This window comes from Taudactylus pleione, unplaced genomic scaffold (genome assembly GCF_031769625.1).
Source record: "Taudactylus pleione unplaced genomic scaffold, aTauple2 ptg000967l, whole genome shotgun sequence".
Classification (NCBI taxonomy): Eukaryota; Metazoa; Chordata; class Amphibia; order Anura; family Myobatrachidae; genus Taudactylus; species Taudactylus pleione.
The window spans coordinates 3,649,855-3,672,298 of NW_028285368.1; the positions used below are offsets into that span (position 1 = coordinate 3,649,855).

Consider the following 22,444-nt stretch of genomic DNA (forward strand, 5'->3'; position numbering starts at 1 on the left):
ATTCTCAAAGTTGGAAGGAATCCCAATAAAGTACAATAGTTACCGTCTGATATCATTGCTTCATGTTGCTCTAAAAGTTCCATCAAAACCCTGGCCAACAGACTCGTAGGTGTAAAAGCATCAGTGATCTAACCAGGTGGCTAATGCGGCCCTACATCAGTGATTCCTCGAAACCAATCGGCAATCACAACTGGCGAACATCAATTATTGGTGGCATAATTTAAACGGGAGTTAGCACTCACAGAAATGCCCCCCCCCCCCTCCAAAAAAAAGGGAGAAAAGGGATTGTTTTGGGGGTATACCACTAGCTACTGGCTCAAGGAGGTGCCCTGACCTCCTTAACATAAGTAAATACACATAGGAGAGTCGAGCAAGCCCTCTGTGGTATAGGGATGTATTCTACTTATGTATTTAGTATGTGAAAAATTTATGGTTAGATGGATAGTTAGAATTAATGAATAGCTGATTGAGTGAGTCTGTTAGGCAATAGCTGTAGGCAGGGTGTTCGTCCTATACAGTAATACAGACTATTATTGCTTTTGATATATGCAACAGTATTAGTCAGGATCTACGATCTCTCTAATAATCATTGCACAGAACATGGAGCTCGTTGCCTCGAAACTCAGAATTAACCAAAACATTCTGGTATCCAGCTTAGCCCCTCAGAGCGCAAAATTACACTGATATTCTACTAAAAAGAACAAAACCTAGAGCAGGATATTCTCTCTTTCGTCTGGGCTGGGGGACACTGGACCATGGGGGTTGTAGGTGAGAAGGTGTGGAGTTGGCACTAACTACTGAAAATTTCCAACCCAAGCTCCCCTCCCCTCTGCAACTCCCTGACATCAGTGTAAATTTAGTACCTGTGGAGAGAGGCACGTTTTTTCAGGGCTGCACTGCGCTGCAGCCTTGTTTAGCATAGGGTTTTTATGTTGGTTGTACAGTTTATTTTTTATTTTTACTATAGGTGCTGTGTGCTGCTTGTGGCAGGTGGTGAGAGCCACATCAAGAAGGGGTGGCGCTGAGCACCTTCCCCGTTCTAAGGCGGATTCGGCTGCCCAACTTCAGGCCGACCTAGATCGCACGGTTCAGTTGTTACAGTATCACGGTTGGATACTAAATCTCGAATAGTCTCAACTCACACCTTGTCAACGCCTGGTGTTTTTGGGGGTGATCTTCAATACGGCACTACAAAAAGTGTTTTTGCCCTCGCCCAGAGCCTGGGCCCTTCAGGACTTAGTCAGGGAAGTGCTGTCTGCCCCTCGCCCATCCGTCTGGCTGGGCATGAAGTTACTAGGTACGAAGGTCTCTACCTACCAGTACGGGCGCTTCCACTCGTGGACCCTCCAGTGGGAGATTCTTCGGAATTGGACGGGTCGCTCGGAAGACCTTGTCTCTCAGTTGCTGATCCTGTCAGACAGCACTTGTCAGTCGCTTCGCTGGTGGCTGATTACCGATCACCTTCTCCAGGGTTGGTCCCTAGTTACTCCCAACTGGACCATTGTCACCACAGACGCAAGTCTCAGCGGTTGGGGAGCGGTGACGGAGAACCTTTGTCTTCAGGGGCCTTGGTCGTCATCGGAGATAGACAATTGCAAGGTCCCTCGATTTTGTGCGAGGTCCAGAGATCCTTTGGCATTCGCAGTGGATGCCATGGCAGATCCCTGGAACTTCCGTCTGGCCTACATTTTTCCTCCAATTCCCATGTCACAGAGAGTTCTCAGTCAAGTCAAGGAGCAGCAGGTTTCAGTCATCCTGGTGGCTCCAAACTGGCCATGCCAGTCGTGGTTCGCCACGTTCCTCAAGCTAGCCGCAGGACCCGGTTGGCGTCTACCGCTGCATCCATATCTTCTTCTGCAGGGGCCGTTCTGTCACGAGGTCCTACCTCAGTTGGCTTTAACGGCCTGGTCATTGAGACCAGGCTCTTAAAGGCTAAGGGATTTTCCCTTTCAGTCATTGGGACCATGCTCTGGGCGTGGAAGCAGGTTTCCTTGGAACTACCACAGGGTTTGGAAGACCTACATCATGTGGTGTGAGCGGGGCAGAGTGCATACTGCCCAGTACCGCCTTACAAGGCTGTTGGCGTTTCTTCAGGGTGGTTTGGAAGCTGGCTTACGGCTTCAATCTTTGAAAGTACAGCTTTCAGCTCTGTCCATTTACTTTCAGCAACGTCTGGCTCTCCTCCCAAAGGTTCAGACATTTTTTACAGGGGGGCCTTGCGAGTGCAACCTCCGTTTCGGCCACCTGTAGCACCGTGGGATTTGCCCCTGGTTCTGTCGGCTCTTAAGCAGGCTCTGTTTGAGCCATTGGAATCTGTGGCCCTTTGGTTCATCACGTGGAATGTGTTTTTTCTTATGGCTATTGCCTCGGCTTGGCGGGTCTCTGAGTTGGGGGCTTTGTCTTGCAAGCCACCTTTTCTTGTTTTCCATGACGACAGGGCTGTTCTCAGAACGGTTCCTTCTTTTCAACCGAAGTGGTTTCATCTTTCCACTTGAACCAGGAAATAGTTTTTCCTGTTTTCTCACCTTCACAGGACCAGGACGATCTGTCGCTGTTGGATGTCGTCCGGGCCCTGCAAATTTACTTAGACAGAACTTTGGATTTAAGGCGTACGGACTCTCTACTGGTCCTCTACGACGTCTACAAACGTGGCTTGCCAGCCACGAAGCGGAGCATTGCAAGATGGCCACCGGCCAAGGTGTCGGCTCATTCCACTCGGGCAGTGGCGGCCTCCTGGGCGGCGCGCCACAGGGCCTCAGCTGAACAAGTTAGTCGCACAGCTATCTGGTCATCTGTCCATATGTTTGCGCGGTTCTACAGGTTTCATGTTTTTGCCTCCAGCGACGCCCACTTTGGGCGTACAGTTCTCTGGTCAGGCAACCTTAGCATTCCTTTCCCTGGGGGCAGCTTTTGAATGTCCAATGGTCCAGTGTCTCCCAACCCAGACGAAAGAGAAAAGAGGATTTTTGGTACTTACCGTTGAATCCTTTTCTCTGAGTCAGGCTGGGGGACACTGCGTTCTCTCCCTCACGCTCAGTCGTGTTGGGTATTAGTTATTATTTGGGTCCTAATGACCATCAGTTTTCGTTATTTTTCGGTGTGACAGTGTCACTGAGTATTGCTTTTCCTTAGCAGGCACTTTTTAAGTTGTACTTATGTCAGGGGGTTGCAGAGGGGAGGAGCTTGGGTTGGAAATTTTCAGTAGTTCGTGCTAACTCCACACCTTCCCACCTAAAACCCCCATGGTCCAGTGTCCCCCAGCCTGACTCAGAGAAAAGGATTCAATGGTAAGTACTAAAAATCCTCTTTTTGTGAGATTGTCACTAAAAAAAAATAAGTACTAGGGACTAGAGAGTATATGTACAAAAGTGCACGTTTGTTGCCCAGAGCAACTGATTCTACTTCTTTTTATAGCACCTTTTACAAGAGGTGGCGTACAGTATCACTGTCAAGTTCTGAAAAAAATGCTTTTTCGGCACTTGATGAATGACATATATTCCAGAAGAAATAAAATAATTGTATGTTTTTGATATTCAAAGAAGCTGCACATAGGGCCATCACTACACACTATGGTATGGGAATGTGGAAATTATCGGGGTAGAATTGTAACCAGGAGATGTCAGTGATATCTCCTGCATTACAAATATGATGAATAATCCTGGCACTTAATTTCTACAAAATTTTCACCTACTTTTGTAGAAATCAAGTGATGAATAGAGTCCAATGACACAGATGCTGATACAGCAGCAGAGGATAACAGGAGAATAGAGGGACTATTTCCTTTCCCTGTGTGCTCCTTCAATAGGCCAGCCCAGTATGTAAATTATAGAAACATTTGGCATATTTCACAAAGATATCTGCTAGTGTGTACGGAGTAAAAGATGAATTGGCCAATGGCCTCACAACAGATATATCTTTAGATGGCAATGACGGTTGTTCAGTGTGTACAGTATAGATGGCAATAACGGTTGTTCAGTGTGTACAGTATAGATGGCAATGACGGTTGTTCAGTGTGTACAGTATAGATGGCAATGACGGTTGTTCAGTGTGTACATTATGAACAACCATCATCTGCAGATATATCTTTCAGGTACGAACTACCCAGCTCTTTTTAGGAAACTAGCAACTGACCTACATACATGGAATTCACTCTTCATGTCCTGGGAGGGATAATGCAGTTACAGTAAGAGGAATGCTCTACAGAGACTGCTCTGCACGTTCCAAGCACTTATGACTGTTGAACAAATTTTTCCAGTTTAAAAAATACATTTATACAAAAGGTGTATAAAGCAGTCCACCTAAGATCCTCCGATTGTTTACTTTATTTGCTTCTTCATAGGTAGCCATTCATTTAATATGCAGACTAGAGAAGTTACCAAATTTAGTTACTACATGTAACACATTTTAAAGAGATGTGTGAGCATATTCTGAATACAACAGCACAACATCATATAGTGATATTTGCCTCTATATCCCCCAGTTTCAATCCTTAAATGTTTTTACTATCAGGGGCATCACATGATAGGAGAAAGCATGTGTCTGTATGTTGGAAAAATGGTCTAGAGATTACTGTGCTTGTCATAAGTCTAGCCTGAGGTCTAGAGTACAGCACAGACCTCTTTATAAATTCTGTTATTTCCTTTCAATAGCATCAAAAACCTATGGCAAATCCAATGAAGCTATACCTTGAACAGTTTTTTTTTTTATTATTGCTAAACAACCTTCTTAGGTTACCTACCATGTGAGGCATAAATCTGCCAATGAGTAAGGACAGTAATCACCATGTTCAGCCTGAAGGTCAAGTTTTCTGTCAACATTAATTGTGTACGTGGGCTTAAATGAGCTGCAATTTGTGTACAGTGTATATGACTATCAGTTTTAAACCAGTTTTTCCACTATAATGTGCCTATGAATATTGTACATTGATATATGTATGTCTTCAACAAAGAGCTAATTCAGAGCAGAAAAATAAGAGTTATGGTATAACATACCTTTGTTAACTTTTTTTCTTCAAGGTCCATGGGGTCCACAGCCATTACATTGGGGCATATGGATTCATCCAGGCACCAAACAGTTAATTCAAGCTCTCAGCTCCCAGGGTGCACCAGGTTCTCCTCCATATACCCCGCCCCTGGTCACAGGGCGTCAGGTTGTTATAAAGCCCACTAAGAGAAGGCAAAACAGATAAGACATATGTTCTCTAGACCAATCTCTCACCAAAGAGGGATATACCCAGAGATACAAATAATTACCCAATAACACCAGGTGCGTTAGGGTGGGTGTCCTGTGGACCCCATGGACCTCGAAGAAAAAGAGTTAACAAAGGTATGTTATACCATAACTCTTATTTTCTTCTTCGGGGTCCATGGGGTCCACAACTATTACGTTGGGGATATACCTAAGCAGTACCTCTAAGGGCGGGGACACTCCTGTGTCTCAGAAGAAAGGAGGACCCTGCGCCCGAAGGAGGCATCCTGAGAAGCAAAGGTGTCAAAAGCATAGTACTTAATAAAAGTGTGGACAGACGACCAAGTGGCTGCCTTGCACAATTGTTCCGCAGAGGCGCCCCAGCGGGCTGCCCACAAAGGACCCACAGACCGCGTAGAGTGTGCCTTGACTGAATCTGGCACCCTACGACAAGCCTGAGTGTATGCCTGTGATATAGTCATACAAATCCATCTAGCTAAGGTCTGTTTATTGGCTAGCCAACCCAGTTTATGGCAGCCATACAGAACAAAAAGAGAAATCGGACTTTCTCAAGTTGCTGATGCGATCCACATAAATACGTAGAGCACGTACAACATCCAGGGAAGCCTCACCTCCGGACAAACCTGAGGCCTGAAAAGCTGGGACCACAATCTCTTCATTTATGTGAAATCGTGATACCACCTTAGGAAGATATCCTGCTCTGGTACGCAGCACCGCTCTATCCTGATGGAAAACTAAGAAAGTTGAGCGAACCGACAGAGCTGCCAAGTTAGACACCTTACAAGCAGAAACGATGGCTAAAAGAAAAATTGTCTTTGCTGTCATCCACTTGAGATCTACTGATTTCAACGGTTCAAAAGGGGGAGCCTGTAATGCCTTAAGTAACAATGATAAATCCCACAGTGCTACCGGGGGAACAAAAGGCGGCTGCACCCTCAAAACAGCCTGAAAAAAGGTCCTTATATCAGGTAGCGGAGCAATCGTACGCTGAAACCAAACCCCAAGCACAGAAGCTTGCACTCTCAGGGAGGCCAGACGAAGACCCCACTCTAAAGCTGACTGGAGGAAAGAAAGCACTTGGTAGGCCTTAAACACACTAGAATCATATTTCCTCAGTTTACACCACTGAAAAAACACGCGCCAAATCCTATAGTAAATGCGGGCTGAAGAAGGCTTCCGCGCCCTTATCATTGTCCTTATCACTGACTCTGAAAACCTCTTGGCTCTGAGGATGGAGGCCTCAAGAGCCACGCCATCAAAGACAGCTGAGGAAGATCCGCATACAAGCAGGGACCCTGAACTAACAGGTCCTGCCTCAGAGGAAGAGGCCACGGAATGTCCACGGAGAGATTTTGTAGATCGGTGAACCAACGGCGCCTGGGCCAAGCGGGAGCTATATGGATCACCACACTGTCTTCCTGTTTGAGTTTCCTGATGACTCCGGGAAGAAGAGCCAGAGGCGGAAAAAGATACGCCAGCCCGAAATTCCACCTTATTGTCAGAGCATCTGTGAATTCGGCTAACGGATCCCTGGTCCTGGACCCGTATCTGGGCACCTTGGGGTTGTGTTTCGAAGCCATGAGGTCTATCTCCAGAAGACCCAATCTGTACCAGGTACTGGAATACCTGTGGATGGAGAGCCCACTCTCCGGCGTTTATGTCTTGCCGACTCAGGAAGTCCGCTTCCCAATTTAGGACCTCTGGTATAAAGACGGCTGTTATCGCAGGAAGGTGACGCTCTGCCCAGACCAGGATCCTTGACACTTCTGTCATGGCTCCCCGACTTCGAGTGCCACCCTGCTGATTTAGATAAGCAAACAAGGTAACATTGTCGGATTGCAGTTGCACCGGTCTGCCGTGCCATAACCCCTGGGCCTGTATTAAAGCCCTGAAAACTGCTCTCAGTTCCAATACATTTATGGACAGATGACTCTCTGCCTCTGTCCATTTCCCTTGGACGATGTGCTGGCCCGTCACCGCTCCCCAACCCTGAAGACTGGCATCGGTGGAGAGGAGAGCCCATTCCTGTACCCAAAAGGGGCGACCCTGATTGAGATGGTATGTCCGTAACCACCAAGACAGGGACAACCTCACTTCTGGAGACAACTGGGTCCTTTGAGACCTTATTGACTGATACTACCCGTTCCAGTGTGAGAGTATCCACTGCTGTAACGGACGGGAGTGAAATTGAGCATATTGCACCATGCTGAAGGTGGACACCATCGATCCCAGCACTTGAATTGCCGAGTGTACTGATACTCGTCTGTTGTGAAGCAAATTGCGTATTCGCCCTAATTAAAAAAGGAACATCAGCCACTGGAAAATGATCTCCCTCCTCTACAGAGAGAGACTCCAGAGAGGATACCTGTGCCTCCTCGCCCTCCTCCGAGGATGAGTCCGTATCCCTGCTGACATGTGTGGCCAAACGCCTTCTGGCCTTTGGCTGTATAGACCTGGCCCTCTGTGGCTGCTGCTGAAAAGCCATTGAAGATAAAGGAACAGCCTGACTTGCATGCACATACATATCCATCCAAGATGGCATTATAGGGGGCAAAAACATTGCCGGCTGTAGCGGCTGCGGATATCTCACCACTGGGGCTGCCGGAGCTTCCAACCGTTCCGCCACTTGCGCCAAAATCTGGGAAAAAGAAGCCCAAGGGGGTTCTTGCCCAGGAGCCAGTAAACTTGATTGTTGTGGAGACTCCCTAAAACAGTGAACACACAGACCATTTTGTATAAAATCCTGAGAGGACAAACCTGCTTTGCATGCTATACAGAGGGGCCTCTGCCACCTGTCTTTCAGACTCCTTTGACATAATCAATTCTCTATGCCAGGAACTGAGCACACATATGACAATGCTTCTCCCCTTAAACACCCCACACACCTGTTGCAGAGGGCAATAAGGAGAAACAGTAGTGATAAGTTAACACTTTGTAACATACACACACAGATTTCAAACAAGTTACAAACTATATATATATATATATATATATATATATATATATATATATATATACACACACACACACACACACACACACTCACAGCAGAGCTTATGCAATTTAGGTTCCTCAATGAACTACAAACAGCCTTAAGCTTAGTAGCATATGGAGCTTCTGTATGACCGGTTCCAAGGGAGAGGCATACAGGGAGACTGACCCAATACCTCCTGAGTAACAGCCATGGAGAGCACCCAGGAGTGGTCTGCGGACGACTCATATAGCCAGAGGCAGGGAGGAGCAACCCTAATGCGGGAAACCTCGCGAGAGCCATAGTTCGGGTTGGGGGAGGGGCCGCCGGGGAAGCGTACCTCCCCTATGCTGCATGGCCCACCCGGCACACTGACATGGCCACCGCCATTACCCCCGGCTGTCAGGCACATCACGTCCCGGTGGTCTAGTTGAAGGAGGCAGGTTACCCTGGCTGCTCACTACAGCAGTCGCCCGGCCAGCCTCAGCGCCGGAGGACGGACCGCACATGATTGCGGCGTCAGCGACCGCCCACAACCACACTTACCTGCATCCCCTGTGCCCGGTCGCGGTCCAGAGCCTATGCCCCTGCCGAAAGTAGCAGTCGCTTGACCAGCATTGCGGCTCCGGCGGGGGTAGATGGAGCAGGAGACCCGCGTGCCTCCCATCAGACGCTCAGTTGCCACTTAACGGCGAAACACATGCCGCCTGCTCAAAAGAAAAAAAACAAAAACTGGTCTTTGGGACTGCTGCAGCAGTCCCACTGCTAGTACGGTGCCTTCTAACACCAACCAGAACAACTGACGCCCTGTGACCAGGGGCGGGGTATATGGGGGAGGGTGTGATATGTATTACCGGCGGGCGCATGGTTGGCGGTTCAACTCCCGACAGCGGCTACCCGACAGCGCTGGAAATCCCGATCGTCCTAAAGGTAAGTATCAACTCACCTAACCTAAGCCCCCTAACCCTAACCCCCCCCCTGTGCCTAACCCTAACCCACCCTCTACCCTAACCCCCCCGCTGCCTAACCCTAACCCTCACTCCCCCTAGCCTAACCCTAACCTCCCGGCGATCGGCATTTAGGCCATCGGGTTCCAGACTACATCCCATGGGGGGGGACCTGGTGCATCCTGGGAGCTGAGAGCTTGAATTAACTGTTTGGTGCGTGGATGAATCCATATACCCCAACGTAATGGCTGTGGACCCCATGGACCCCGAAGAAGAAAGAATAGTATTATCTTGCCTACTACTATATTATGTACAGAGATAGATAAAGAGAGAGAGAGGCAAGTATTGCACATTCTTCATGTATAATATAGGGGTGTGCACCGGCCACTTTTCGTGTTTTGTGTTTTGGTTTTGGATCTGGATCTTTCTTCGTGTTTTGGATCTGGATTGGTTTTGCCAAAACCACCCTTCCGTGTTTTGGGTTCTGGGTTTTGTGTTTTGGATCTGTATTTTTTTGAAAAAAAGCATAAAAACAGCTAAAATCACAGAATTTGTAGGTTTTTCTGCTCCTATGCTATTATTAACCTCAATAACCTTAATTTCCACTCATTTCCAGTCTATTCTGAATACCTCACACCTCACAATAGTGTTTTTATGTCCAAAAGGTTGCACCGAGGTAGCTGGATGACTATGCTAAGCGACACGAGTGGGCGGCACAAACACGTGACCCATCTAGGCGTGAAACTGCAGTGGCAGACAGGATGGCATTGAAAAACTAGGCCCCAAACTGTACATAATGCAAAGAAAAAAAAGAGGTGCAAGATGGAATTGTCCTTGGGCCCTCCCACCCACCCTTATGTTGTATAAACAGGACATGCACACTTTAACAAACCAATCATTTCAGCGCCAGGGTCTGCCACACAACTGTGGCTGAAATGATTGGTTCGTTTGGGCCCCCACAAAACAAGCTGGCAATTAATCTGTCCCTGCACAAACTGGCTCTACGGAGGCAAGAAGTCGTCCTCATCCTCCTCATCCACAGATTCCTCACACTCTTCAGTGTTATGTACATCCTCATACTCACAGAGTATTAATTCGTCCCTGCTGGAACCACAGGTCCCTCTGTACGTTCTGGAGGCTGGTCTCCCTGGAAGAGTTGATCATTCATTTTATGAACATCATCTTCTCCACATTTTGTGGAAGCAACCTCCTACGCCTTTCGCTAACAAGGTTCCCGGCTGCACTAAACACTCTTTCGGAGTACACACTGGAGGGGGGGCAACTCAGGTAAAATAGAGCCAGTTTGTACAGGGACCTCCAAATTGCTTCTTTTTCCTGCCAGTACAGGTACGGACTGTCTGACATGCCTACTTGGATGCTGTCACCGATGTAATCCTTTAACAGACAGACGCACGCTTGTCGCTGCTGCTTTGAGGATTCAAGTGCGGCTACAGCCCACACAATTCACAAAGACAGAAAAAAAAAAAGAATATTTTTATTGTTTGTGGAGCACACTTTGAGGGTTACACCACCCTCTAACAGACAGACGCACGCTTGTCGCTGCTGCTTTGAGGATGCAAGTGCGGCTACAGCCCACACAATTCACAAAGACAGAAAAAAGAAGAAGAATATTTTTATTCTTTGTGTAGCACACTTTGAGGGTGTCACCACCCTTTAACAGACAGACGCACGCTTGTCGCTGCTGCTTTAAGGATGCAGGTGCGGCTACAGCCCACACATTTCACAAAGACCGAAAAAAAAAGAACAATATTTTAATTGTTTGTGTAGCACACTTTGAGGGTGTCACCACCCTTTAACAGACAGACGCACGCTTGTCGCTACTGCTTTGAGGATGCAGGTGGAATCTAGACGGGATTTGGAACCGAGGACACACTACCTCCATCAATTGTCTAAATCCCACTGCACTAATGTCGGATACCGGACGCACGTCTAACACCAACATAGCAGTCAAGGCCTCAGTTATACGTTTTGCTTCAGGATGACTGCTGTCGTACTTCATCCTCATCGCTAGGGACTGTTGGAGGGTCAATTGTTTAGTAAAAGTAGTGATGTTCCTACTTCCTCTCTGGGATGATGAACAACTCCCAGCAGCAGCAACAGCACTAGTAGGAAGTGGTTCTTGATCTTTCCCTATTTTATTTTTATCAGAGAAAGTTTGGTCCTCCATTTATGTTATATTGATATATATACGTGCGGCTAAAGCGCACACAAACACAGAAAATATTTTTTTATTTTTGCTGGAGAGTAGTGCACTTTGTGGGTTACACCACCCTTTAAGAAATGAGCCAGCTGGCTCTTTACTTATGGGACACAGGCGCACGCTTGGCGCTGCTCCTTTGTTGATGCACGTGCAGCCACAGTGCACACAAGTCACAAACACAGAAAATATATATTTTTTTGGTTTGGAGTGTACTTTGGGGGTTACAGAACCCTTTAACGGTCAAGCCAGCCGGCCCTTTACTTATGACACAGGCGCACGCTTGGCACTACTTTGTTGATGCACGTGCGGCTACTGCGCACACAATTCACAAACACAGAAAATAATTTTTTTTTTGGTTTGGACTGGAGTGTACTTTCGGGGGTTACAGCACCCTTTAACGGTCAAGCCAGCCGGCCCTTTACTTATGACACAGGCGCACGCTTGGCACTACTTTGTTGATGCACGTGCGGCTACTGCGCACACAATTCACAAACACAGAAAATAATTTTTTTTCGGTTTGGACTGGAGTGTACTTTGGGGGTTACAGCACCCTTTAACGGTCAAGCCAGCCGGCCCTTTACTTATGACACAGGCGCACGCTTGGCACTACTTTGTTGATGCATGTGCGGCTACTGCGCACACAATTCACAAACACAGAAAATAATTTTTTTTTTGGTTTGGACTGGAGTGTACTTTTGGGGGTTATAGCACCCTTTAACGGTCAAGCCAGCCGGCCCTTTACTTATGACACAGGCGCACGCTTGGCACTACTTTGTTGATGCACGTGCGGCTACTGCGCACACAATTCACAAACACAGAAAATAATTTTTTTTTGGTTTGGACTGGAGTGTACTTTGGGGGTTACAGCACCCTTTAACGGTCAAGCCAGCTGGCCCTTTACTTATGACACAGGCGCACGCTTGGCACTACTTTGTTGATGCACATGCGGCTACTGCGCACACAATTCACAAACACAGAAAATAATTTTTTTTTTGGTTTGGACTGGAGTGTACTTTGGGGGTTACAGCACCCTTTAACGGTCAAGCCAGCCGGCCCTTTACTTATGACACAGGCGCACGCTTGGCACTACTTTGTTGATGCACGTGCGGCTACTGCGCACACAATTCACAAACACAGAAAATAATTTTTTTTTTGGTTTGGACTGGAGTGTACTTTCGGGGGTTAGAGCACCCTTAACGGTCAAGCCAGCCGGCCCTTTACTTATGACACAGGCGCACGCTTGGCACTACTTTGTTGATGCACGTGCGGCTACTGCGCACACAATTCACAAACACAGAAAATAATATTTTTTTTGGTTTGGACTGGAGTGTACTTTCAGGGGTTACAGCACCCTTAACGGTCAAGCCAGCTGGCCCTTTACTTATGACACAGGCGCACGCTTGGCACTACTTTGTTGATGCATGTGCAGCTACTGCGCACACAATTCACAAACACAGAAAATAATTTTTTTTTTGGTTTGGACTGGAGTGTACTTTCGGGGGTTACAGCACCCTTAACGGTCAAGCCAGCCGGCCCTTTACTTATGACACAGGCGCACGCTTGGCACTACTTTGTTGATGCACGTGCGGCTACTGCGCACACAATTCACAAACACAGAAAATAATTTTTTTTTGGTTTGGACTGGAGTGTACTTTCGGGGGTTACAGCACCCTTTAACGGTCAAGCCAGCCGGCCCTTTACTTATGACACAGGCGCACGCTTGGCACTACTTTGTTGATGCACGTGCGGCTACTGCGCACACAATTCACAAACACAGAAAATATATTATTTTTTTAGCACTTGGGGGGAGCACCCCTGATGGACAGAGCACCCCCTGGACAACACTACAGCACCTCTTTAGGACTGGGACACTGCACAGGACTTTGGAGTGGACACAGCCCCTATGGAGAACTGACGGCACAACACAGTCCAGCCAGCCCCTATGGCCTTTGAAGTAGTGGGCACAGCCCCTATTAACAACAGCAGCACAGCACAACACAGCCAGCCCCTATGGACTTTGAAGTAGTGGACAACAGCAGCACTACACTACACTACACTACACTACACAGCCCTAACTCCCACCCTCCCTCTTCACTGTCCACAGCCGAGTGAGAAAATGGCGCCGACGTGGGTACCTTATATAGGATCCAAAACCCGCGAGACTCGGAAGGCGGGAAGATGACGTTTTGCCTCGATTTCAGAATCCGAGTCAGGCGGGAAAAGTCGAGCCTGACTCGGATCGGACTCGGATCGGGGGGGCTCGGGAGGGTTCGAATTTCAGAAATCCGAACCCGCTCACCCCTAGTATAATATAAACAAAATTAGGGTGCTCAGTTGTATCGATTACATAAACATGTCCGGAATAAACCAGGAGTAACCAGCACACCAAGATATGATGCAAAAATAAATGTAATTGATTGCCGTCATACATCTCAGTACAGCTCAATAGGTTCTTCAGTCAAAAGTAAAAAAAACAAGAGATATGGTAAGAACTTACCTTTGTTATCTCTGTTTCTATGAAGTCCATAGGGTCCACAGGGTGACCTTGGGGTATAGCTGGATCCTGGATCCTCGGGCACCACGGAGTTAAAGCTTTTAGCTGCTCCCAGGATGCACTTGGGTCCAACCTCCCCTATACCCCGCCCCCGAGCCACAGGCACCTCAGTTGGTAAGCAGCCCAGGCCGGAGGAGGAGACGAAACAGAGAGAAGGAAGACTGGAACACACAAGAACCATACTCACAGAAATGGGAGACGGAAAACCGGTGACCAGTCACAGAGCCCAAATGAAGCCCATAGGGGTCCACAGGGTGACCTTGGGGATGTCCCAAAGCAGTCCAACTAAGGGCGGGGACGCTCCTGTGCTGATAGGAGAACCCGGCGCCCAAAGGATGCATCCTGAGAGGCAAAGGTGTCAAACGCATAGAACCTCAAAAAGGTCTGAATGGAAGACCAGGTGGCCGCCTTACAGAGCTGAACAGCAGAGGCGCCACGGCTAGCAGCCCAAGAAGGGCCCACGGACCGAGTGGAATGAGCCTTAACAGAGGCTGGAACAGGTAAACCCTCCTGCATATAAGCCTCAATAATAACAGAACGAAGCCAACGGGCTAGAGTCTGTTTGTTGGCAGGCCAACCCCTCTTGTGAAAACCAAAGAGGATAAACAAAGAATCCGACTTCCTCACAGAACTAGTCCGGTCCACATAAACCTGGAGTGCCCTTACCACGTCTAAGGAAGTCTCCCCAGCCGAAAGATCAGGTGACTGAAAGGCTGGTACAACAATTTCCTGATTAATGTGGAACCTGGAAACCACCTTAGGCAGGAAATCAGGACAAGTGCGAAGCACCGCTCTGTCCTGATGAAAAATCAGAAAAGGGGAACGACAAGAAAGCGCCCCCAAATCTGAAACCCTCCTGGCAGAAGCAATTGCCAAGAGGAAAACAGTTTTAAAAGTTAGCCACTTGAGCTCCACTGACTCCAAGGGCTCAAAAGGAGGACCCTGTAAGGCCCTAAGAACCACCGCCAAATCCCACGGGGCCACAGGTGGCACAAAGGGAGGCTGGATTCTCAAAACACCCTGGAAAAAGGTGTGTACGTCCGGCATAGCAGCGATCCTGCGCTGGAACCACACCGACAGACCAGACACGTGTACCTTCAGTGAAGAAAGACGTAATCCTAAGTCCAAACCGGACTAAAGGAAAGCCAGAATACGCGAAACTCGGAACACCTGGGGATCATAGTTTCTGGCCTCGCACCACACTAAGTGTGCCACACTCTGTGATAGATCCTCGCGGAAGCAGGCTTGCGCGCCCTCAGCATGGTGGTAATAACGGAGCTAGAAAAGCCCCGAGACCTCAGGACGGCTGTCTCAAGAGCCACGCCGTCAAAGATAGTCGACCCAGATCCGGGTGAAGACAGGGCCCCTGAGACAACAGGTCCCGCCGTTGAGGTAGGAGGTACGGAGCGTCGATGGACAGGCTCCGCAGATCGGAGTACCACGGCCTTCTGGGCCACGCTGGGGCCACCAGGATCAGTGTGCCTCCGTCCTGTTTGAACTTGCGCAGGACCCGAGGCAGCAGAGATATCGGAGGGAACAAGTAAGCCAGTTGAAACAGCCATTTCACCGACAGCGCGTCTATCAGACTTGCGCCTGCGTCCCTTGTCCTTGACCCGTACACAGGCAGCCTGTGATTGTAACGGGACGCCATCAGGTCCAGCTCTGGCAGCCCCCACTTGTCCACGAGTAGTTGGAATACCTCTGGATGAAGCGACCATTCCCCGGGATGCACATCGTAACGGCTGAGGAAGTCTGCCTCCCAATTGAGAACTCCTGGGATGAAAACTGCCGAGAGAGCTGGAAGATAGCGCTCCGCCCAAGCCAGGACGCGGGACACCTCCGACATCGCAGCTCGACTGCGAGTCCCTCCCTGGTGAATGATGTACGCCACCGTGGTGGCGTTGTCTGAGTGCACCTGAACGGCCCTTCCGTGAAGAGCGGTGCCGGACGACTGCAGGGCTCTGTATACTGCCCGCAGTTCCAGGATGTTGATGGGAAGAATCGCTTCCTCCGCCGACCAACGACCCTGAAGTGACAAGGAGCCTGTCACCGCCCCCCAACCCCGGAGACTGGCATCTGTCGTTAGCAGAACCCATTCCGGGATCCAAAAGGGGCGCTCATCCAGGAGATGCGCTGTCTGCAGCCACCAGGCTAGGGACAGACGCACCTCCGAGGACAACACCAGCATCTGAGAGCGGATCCTGTGTGGCAATCCGTTCCATTCTGAAAGAATCAGCCCCTGCAGGGGCCTGGAATGGAACTGGGCAAACTCCACCATGTCGAATGCCGACACCATGGACCCCAAAACTCTCATCGCTGAGTGCACCGACACTCTGCCACTGCTCAGACAACTGTGAATCCGCAGCTGTAAGGAGGAGACCTTCTCTGGAGTCAGAAAAATCCGTTGCTGACGAGAGTCCAGCAGGGCCCCCAAATGAACCATCCGTTGTGATGGGATGAGGGAGGATTTATTCCAGTTGATCAACCAGCCGTGCGCCTGTAGACAAGCGACCGTCAGGTGGAGATGCTGGATCAGTACCTCCGGGGAGCTTGCCAGCAAGAGGAGGTCGTCTAGATACGGTAGCAACCGTATCCCCTGGCTCCGAAGGTGAGCCGCCATGACCGCCATCACCTTGGTAAATACCCTTGGTGCCGTGGAGAGACCAAAGGGTAGAGCCCTGAATTGGTAGTGGTTGTGGAGAATAGCAAACCGCAGAAACCGTTGGTGCGATGTTGCTATAGGCACATGGAGGTAGGCGTCCTGGATATCCAGGGAGACCATATAATCCCCCGGTTCCATCGCCAGTATGATGGAACGCAAAGTTTCCATCCTGAATTTGGGAACCCTGAGAAACCTGTTCAGGGACTTCAAATTGAGGATGGGGCGATGAGAGCCATTGGGTTTCTGCACCAGAAACAGCGTAGAGTAATACCCCATCCCACGTTGAGACTGTGGTACGGGTATAATGACCCCCACCGTCAGCAAGGCCTCTATGGCTTCCTGAACCTGCAAGGCCTTGGTTTTGTCCTGAGAAGGACTTGTGCAAAAATACTGGCAAGGCGGCCTGTGCCGAAAAGACAGGGCGTACCCCTGGGAGACCACTTCTCGCACCCAGGCATCCGTGGTGGTATTGTGCCAGCACTGGGCGAATTGAAGAAGTCGGCCTCCCACTCTGGGGTCCCCCAGAGGGAGGCCCGTCCCATCACGCAGAAGGCTTATCTTCTGGCTTGGAAGAAGGGCGCCTAGCACTCCAGGCTTGCTTCTTTGGCTTTGAGGCGGTCTTGGGTGCGGACTGCCTCGGGAAGGACTGACCCTTTGCCTTGCCCTGAACCCGAAAGGAACGAAACGCCGAGCTCCGGACCTTAGCAGGTGTAGTAGCTGAAGGGAGGAAGGCTGACTTGGATTTTGCCAGGGTATCTACTATTTTGTCCAGGTCCGGACCAAATAGTAATTCCCCATTAAAAGGTAAGGCCTCCAAGCCTTTCTTTGAATCCGCGTCTGCTCTCCAAGACCGCAACCACAAGGATCTACGAGCAGACACTGCTGCCGCCGAAACCCTAGAGGTCAGCAGGCTAGCATCCAAAGATGCTTCTCCAATGTAGGAGGCGGCATCTCTCATCTGTCCTAACAACGCCCCCTGGACGTCCGGAGATTCATCTGTAAACGTGTCCTCCAAGGCGTTGGCCCACCCCTCAATGGCCTTGGCCACCCAGGAGATGGCCATGGACGGCCGGGCTACAGCCCCTGAGAGAGAATAAATAGACTTTAGACAAGTCTCCACCTTCCTGTCCGTAGGATCCTTCAGCGAGGATATAGACGGCAATGGCAAAGTAGCACTCCTGATGAGGCGTGTTACATGGGAATCGACTGCAGGCGGAGTTTCCCATTTCTTACAATGCGCTTCCGGGAATGGATAATTGGACGCCAAGCGTTTCTGTGGCAGGAAACGCTTACTGGGCGTCTGCCAGGCCACCGCCATGTGATCAGTCAACTGCTCAGACAAGGGGAACGCTGTAGAAGTAACCTTAGCTTTTTTAAAACTAGGATACCTTGACTTGGGAGCGGGTGCCTCATCCTCAATCAGAAGAATAGCCCGCACCGCCTTAACCAGAGCCCGCACATTGATGGAAGACTTAGTGTCTACCTCCTGGACTGAGGCATCTGAGGCTGAGTCATGCTGTACCTCACCATCATCCGAGAACCCCTCAGAATCCGAAAGATGCGCAGCCTGTGCCATGACTGAGCGTTTAGACGCCCTGGAGGGCACGTCACTGCGCAACATCGACTGAAAAGCCGAAGATGCTGCCGCCAAATCTTGGACAGTGTGGGAAAGCGCATCCACCCAGGGTGGAGGAGCTGTCACAGGAGCCTGAAACGGCACCACAGCCGGCTGTGCCACAGGGGTGGACTGAATATACATTGGCAACCCCGCATAGGGACCAACAGGCTGAGACCCCGGGGGAGTCTGCAATAATTGTGGGACACCCGGGGAATGGGGGATGGCAGGCTGGGGCAACGCCCTAGTGGGGCGGCAGTCGGGACCGACAGACGGTCCGCGATGGACACCAGCACCTGGGAAAACATCGCCCATGGTGGCTCCTGCGAAATGGGAGGTTTAGACGTACCAGGGACCGCCTGGCACCGTCCGCACAGGCCGTCCTGTGACAAATCCTCCCTATCCACTCCTGCAGAACAGCGCCTGCAGGAGAACAATGCTGGAGCCCCGGAGTGCTCAATCTCCTCCTCAGACATGACTTAGGAAGAAAACGTGCGCTCTCACCACTGTGCTGAACAACAGCCCACAATATGGCACCGTGTAGCACACAACTGTATGTGACGGACCTCACAAATACGTGATTTATATAGGTGAGGTCAGTAGAAACACCCTTCCCCCGCACACCTGTAGGGCTTGTAGGAGAAGGAAAGGGATAGGTACAGGCTGACAGTAAGTAGAAAAAAGACACAGACAGGCAGCACTAGCAAAAGTCACACACCATGCAGGAAGACATACTCACTGCACCTTTCCACTACAATCAACCTCCCAGATTCAGTGTCTGGGAGGGCTATAGCGCTGTGTACACTGTCCTTGTCGGGGGAGAGGTACACAGGGGGACCGGTCCGCGTGCTCCCTGAGAGTATCCACGCTGCCACAGAGAAAATGGCCGCTGGAGACCTCAGAGGAGGAGTGGCCGAGTATCTGCAGCTCAGCGACGCCAGACTCCGAGCTGAAAGGCGCGCTGAGCTGAGGGGAGAAGCCGCTAGACAGGGAAGGCTTCCTCCCCTGGCTAGCATATTAACCCCCGGGTTGCCGGCATCCCGCTTGCCGCGATATTAACCCTGGTGGTCTGGCGGGGTATGCCTCCGCTGGAGGGGGGGCCCGCCGCCACCGCTAGCGCCCCCGGTCTGTCCCCTAGACCGGGGGCATGGGACTGCATTTGAAAGGAACCCGCGCACCGCCGCTAATCAGCGGTGCGCGGCTTACCTGATCTCCCCGGCGTCTTCCGGCAGCAGTCCCGGGGGAAACCAGAGTCCGGCTAGTACAGACTCTGGCTTCCCCCGCCGCGATCCCCAGTTCAGTGCTGGCGTCGCGGCGCCAGCAGGGAGAAGGAGCGGCAGCGTGGGCGTCTGTACAGACAGCCCAGCGCTGCTGCTCTAGAGAAAAAACTTATAGTAAAAAATAAATAAATTTAACTAAGTTAAATAAAAAATTAAAAGCTTTAGGGGGCTGCTCCTGCAGCCCACCCCGCAGGGTGACCCGACTCCGGCCGGGCACCATCTAAAACTGAGGTGCCTGTGGCTCGGGGGCGGGGTATAGGGGAGGTTGGACCCAAGTGCATCCTGGGAGCAGCTAAAAGCTTTAACTCCGTGGTGCCCGAGGATCCAGGATCCAGCTATACCCCAAGGTCACCCTGTGGACCCCTATGGACCCTGAAGTAGAAAGTGCATATTTTTAGAACAAGCAGAATAAGTGCAAAATAAGCATGTGCAAAATGTCAGCAGCATAGATACTTGTGAACGCTTTAGGAACTCATGTCAACATGTACTCAATGGCATTTCTACCATAAGCCTGACAGCCTGTTTCGGTGCATCATGGGGCATTCAGCATGCTGGATAGATAGATATTGTTTGGTTGATTTCAAAGTCCAGTGGTAGAGTTATTTGTGTTCATGACAATGGAGAGCAAGCATGATGTAATAGTTTTCCATCACTTATCGTGGTGGATTATTTGCGTGTTCCTAGGTGTGCTACCTAGGTGGGTGGGGACGGTTGAAAAAAGGAAGTCATATGAGTAGACATGTATTTACCCCTACGCATCTTTACATAAAGGCGAGTCCAACTAGTACATTTGGAGTATACCTATTTTTAGTTACAGGATTACACTATTGCTATTTATCTTGTTTTATGGACTAATGGTGAAAGATGAAAAGGGACACCGCCTCTCTTCCACACATTTACCCAATAGCAGTGATTACAGCTGTTGGAGTATAGTGAAGAGAAACTAAACTTTCAATGGCTGTGTGTCACCTATTATAGGTGAGTGTCATTTTTCAGCTGAATACCTTCCTTCCTATCAGCCACCAGTAGAATGGTGCATACACACGGTCAGATACGTCAGATGAACGATTTTACCAACGATTTCAACAATTTTTGCCTGTACAAAAATGAATAAAATGTGACTGCAAACACATCAGATGTCCGATATCATTATCTGACAAACGGGAACGCGCATCGTTTATTGTTGCAGACTCACATGTCAGATTTTCTTTCAGATATGAATAATTGAACGATTTTTAAAATCGTTATTGTTCAGATCAGACAGAAAATCTGCCGGGGGCAGGCATGACTATTGTGAGTTTTTCTTCTTTTGTACAAGAGAGGATATAGGAAACATCTACCTTCCTTCACTCATTGGATTTTGTATAAAATGCAGAAGATTAGTGTGAAGCAACATCTTTAAAGACAGAGCTTTTGCTTACTCATTTGGGATTGTAGTTTATCGGATTTAGATTTGTGAGAAGATAGTTACGCAGGAGGTATGGAACAGACCTGATTGGCCATCTGTAAGACACACCATAGACATGCTATAGAAGCTCAGTATACCTGCTGTTAGGCACCACACTGTGCACCAAGCTAGACTTTTAAATCAGACTGTATGGACATGCAGAGACACATAAGAAGGGAGAGAGTACAGTCAGTCACATAAGTACTTCAGCTAAGAAAATGATGCGACAACTTCAATGATGGACAGTATTAATGTAAGAATTAAAACTTTGGAATTCCAGTTATGGTTTGGTTTATTTTCCTGCCTCATGGTGACAGCAAATACCACACACAATCCACAGCACAGTCACTCGCTAATATCTTTCCTGCAGTATATTGGCCCTAACCTTGCAATAAAGTAGTAGGGCTTGTGTGAGGCAACAAAACACACTAAATACCCAAGCACCATAAATAACTACACAGTTAATTCTATTAAAACATAATAAGCATAAAAGGTACCTGAGGAAAACGGGCAATCATTTATTGAAAGTGATGAATTGGAAAGTGATAAAATACCTACCAATCAGCTCCTATCATCTTAAAGACTGTGGGCCTGATTCAGAACCGCTTGCGAGCGCTGAGCGCTCGCAAGCGGGTCGATGTTGGCCCAGTGCGCATGCACATGACGGAGCCGGCTCCGTCGTGCACATGCGCGAGACCCGGATAGCGATGGGCAAGCCGTCGCTCCGGGTCTCGTACCAATGGAGGCATGCTGTCGATGGTGAGTGACAGCACGCCCCCTTTGGTGGGCGTGCCGGGGCGTGGCTGCCCAGACGGAGGCGTTCCCATGGGAACACCTACCATCTGGGGCCGGCCCCACTGACATCACAGTGATGTCAGTGGGAGTGCTCTCAGCTCTGATAGAGCCGAAAGCACTCCAGGGCTTGCGGCAACGAGACCCTACCACAAGGGTCTCGTCGCAAGCTCGATGGTCGCGATGGTCTTGACCATCGCGACCATCTTCCTGGCCGCTCACTATAGCTGGTGGGTGGTCACCCACAGCTATACGAGCGGCCAGGAGGCCACTCTAAAAATTAAGAAGGACGGCCCTGATTCAGAGCGAGAACTCTGTCAGAGCGTGTGTTTTAAATGTGACAGTTAGGAGCTGATTGGTTGGTAGTTTATCGCTATCCGGGGCTTAGTACATCTGCCCCTAATTGTTGTACAAGCATGTAAATTACCAATACACAAAGCTTTCAGAAATAAACAAAACAATATAAGACCAAATCATACACACAGCACTATAGGCCTGCGTTTTCATATGCAACACAGCTGTGAAAATATGCTGATGTGTGCAAAGATCACCCGAGCATAAAGACGCCCACTGTTGCCTTCTTACCTGCGTGCAAGGGGCGCCGAGAGGGGGCGGGAGCAGATTGCCCGGGCCCAGGCTTCCTGAGGGTCCCGGGTCTGGCACCGCCCCCCCTCCCTCACAGCATCCCAGCACACAGCGTGTGCTGAGCTGCAGTGGGAGACCAGCAGCCACAGCAGTCTCCTATGC

General features: G+C 49.6%; 1 protein-coding gene across 3 annotated transcripts in view; it reads right to left on the reverse strand.

Moving 5' to 3' along the window:
* FBXO10 (F-box protein 10) overlaps positions 1-22,444 on the reverse strand; it is a 149,546-nt gene that overhangs the window by 12,081 nt on the left and 115,021 nt on the right. The window lies entirely within an intron of this gene.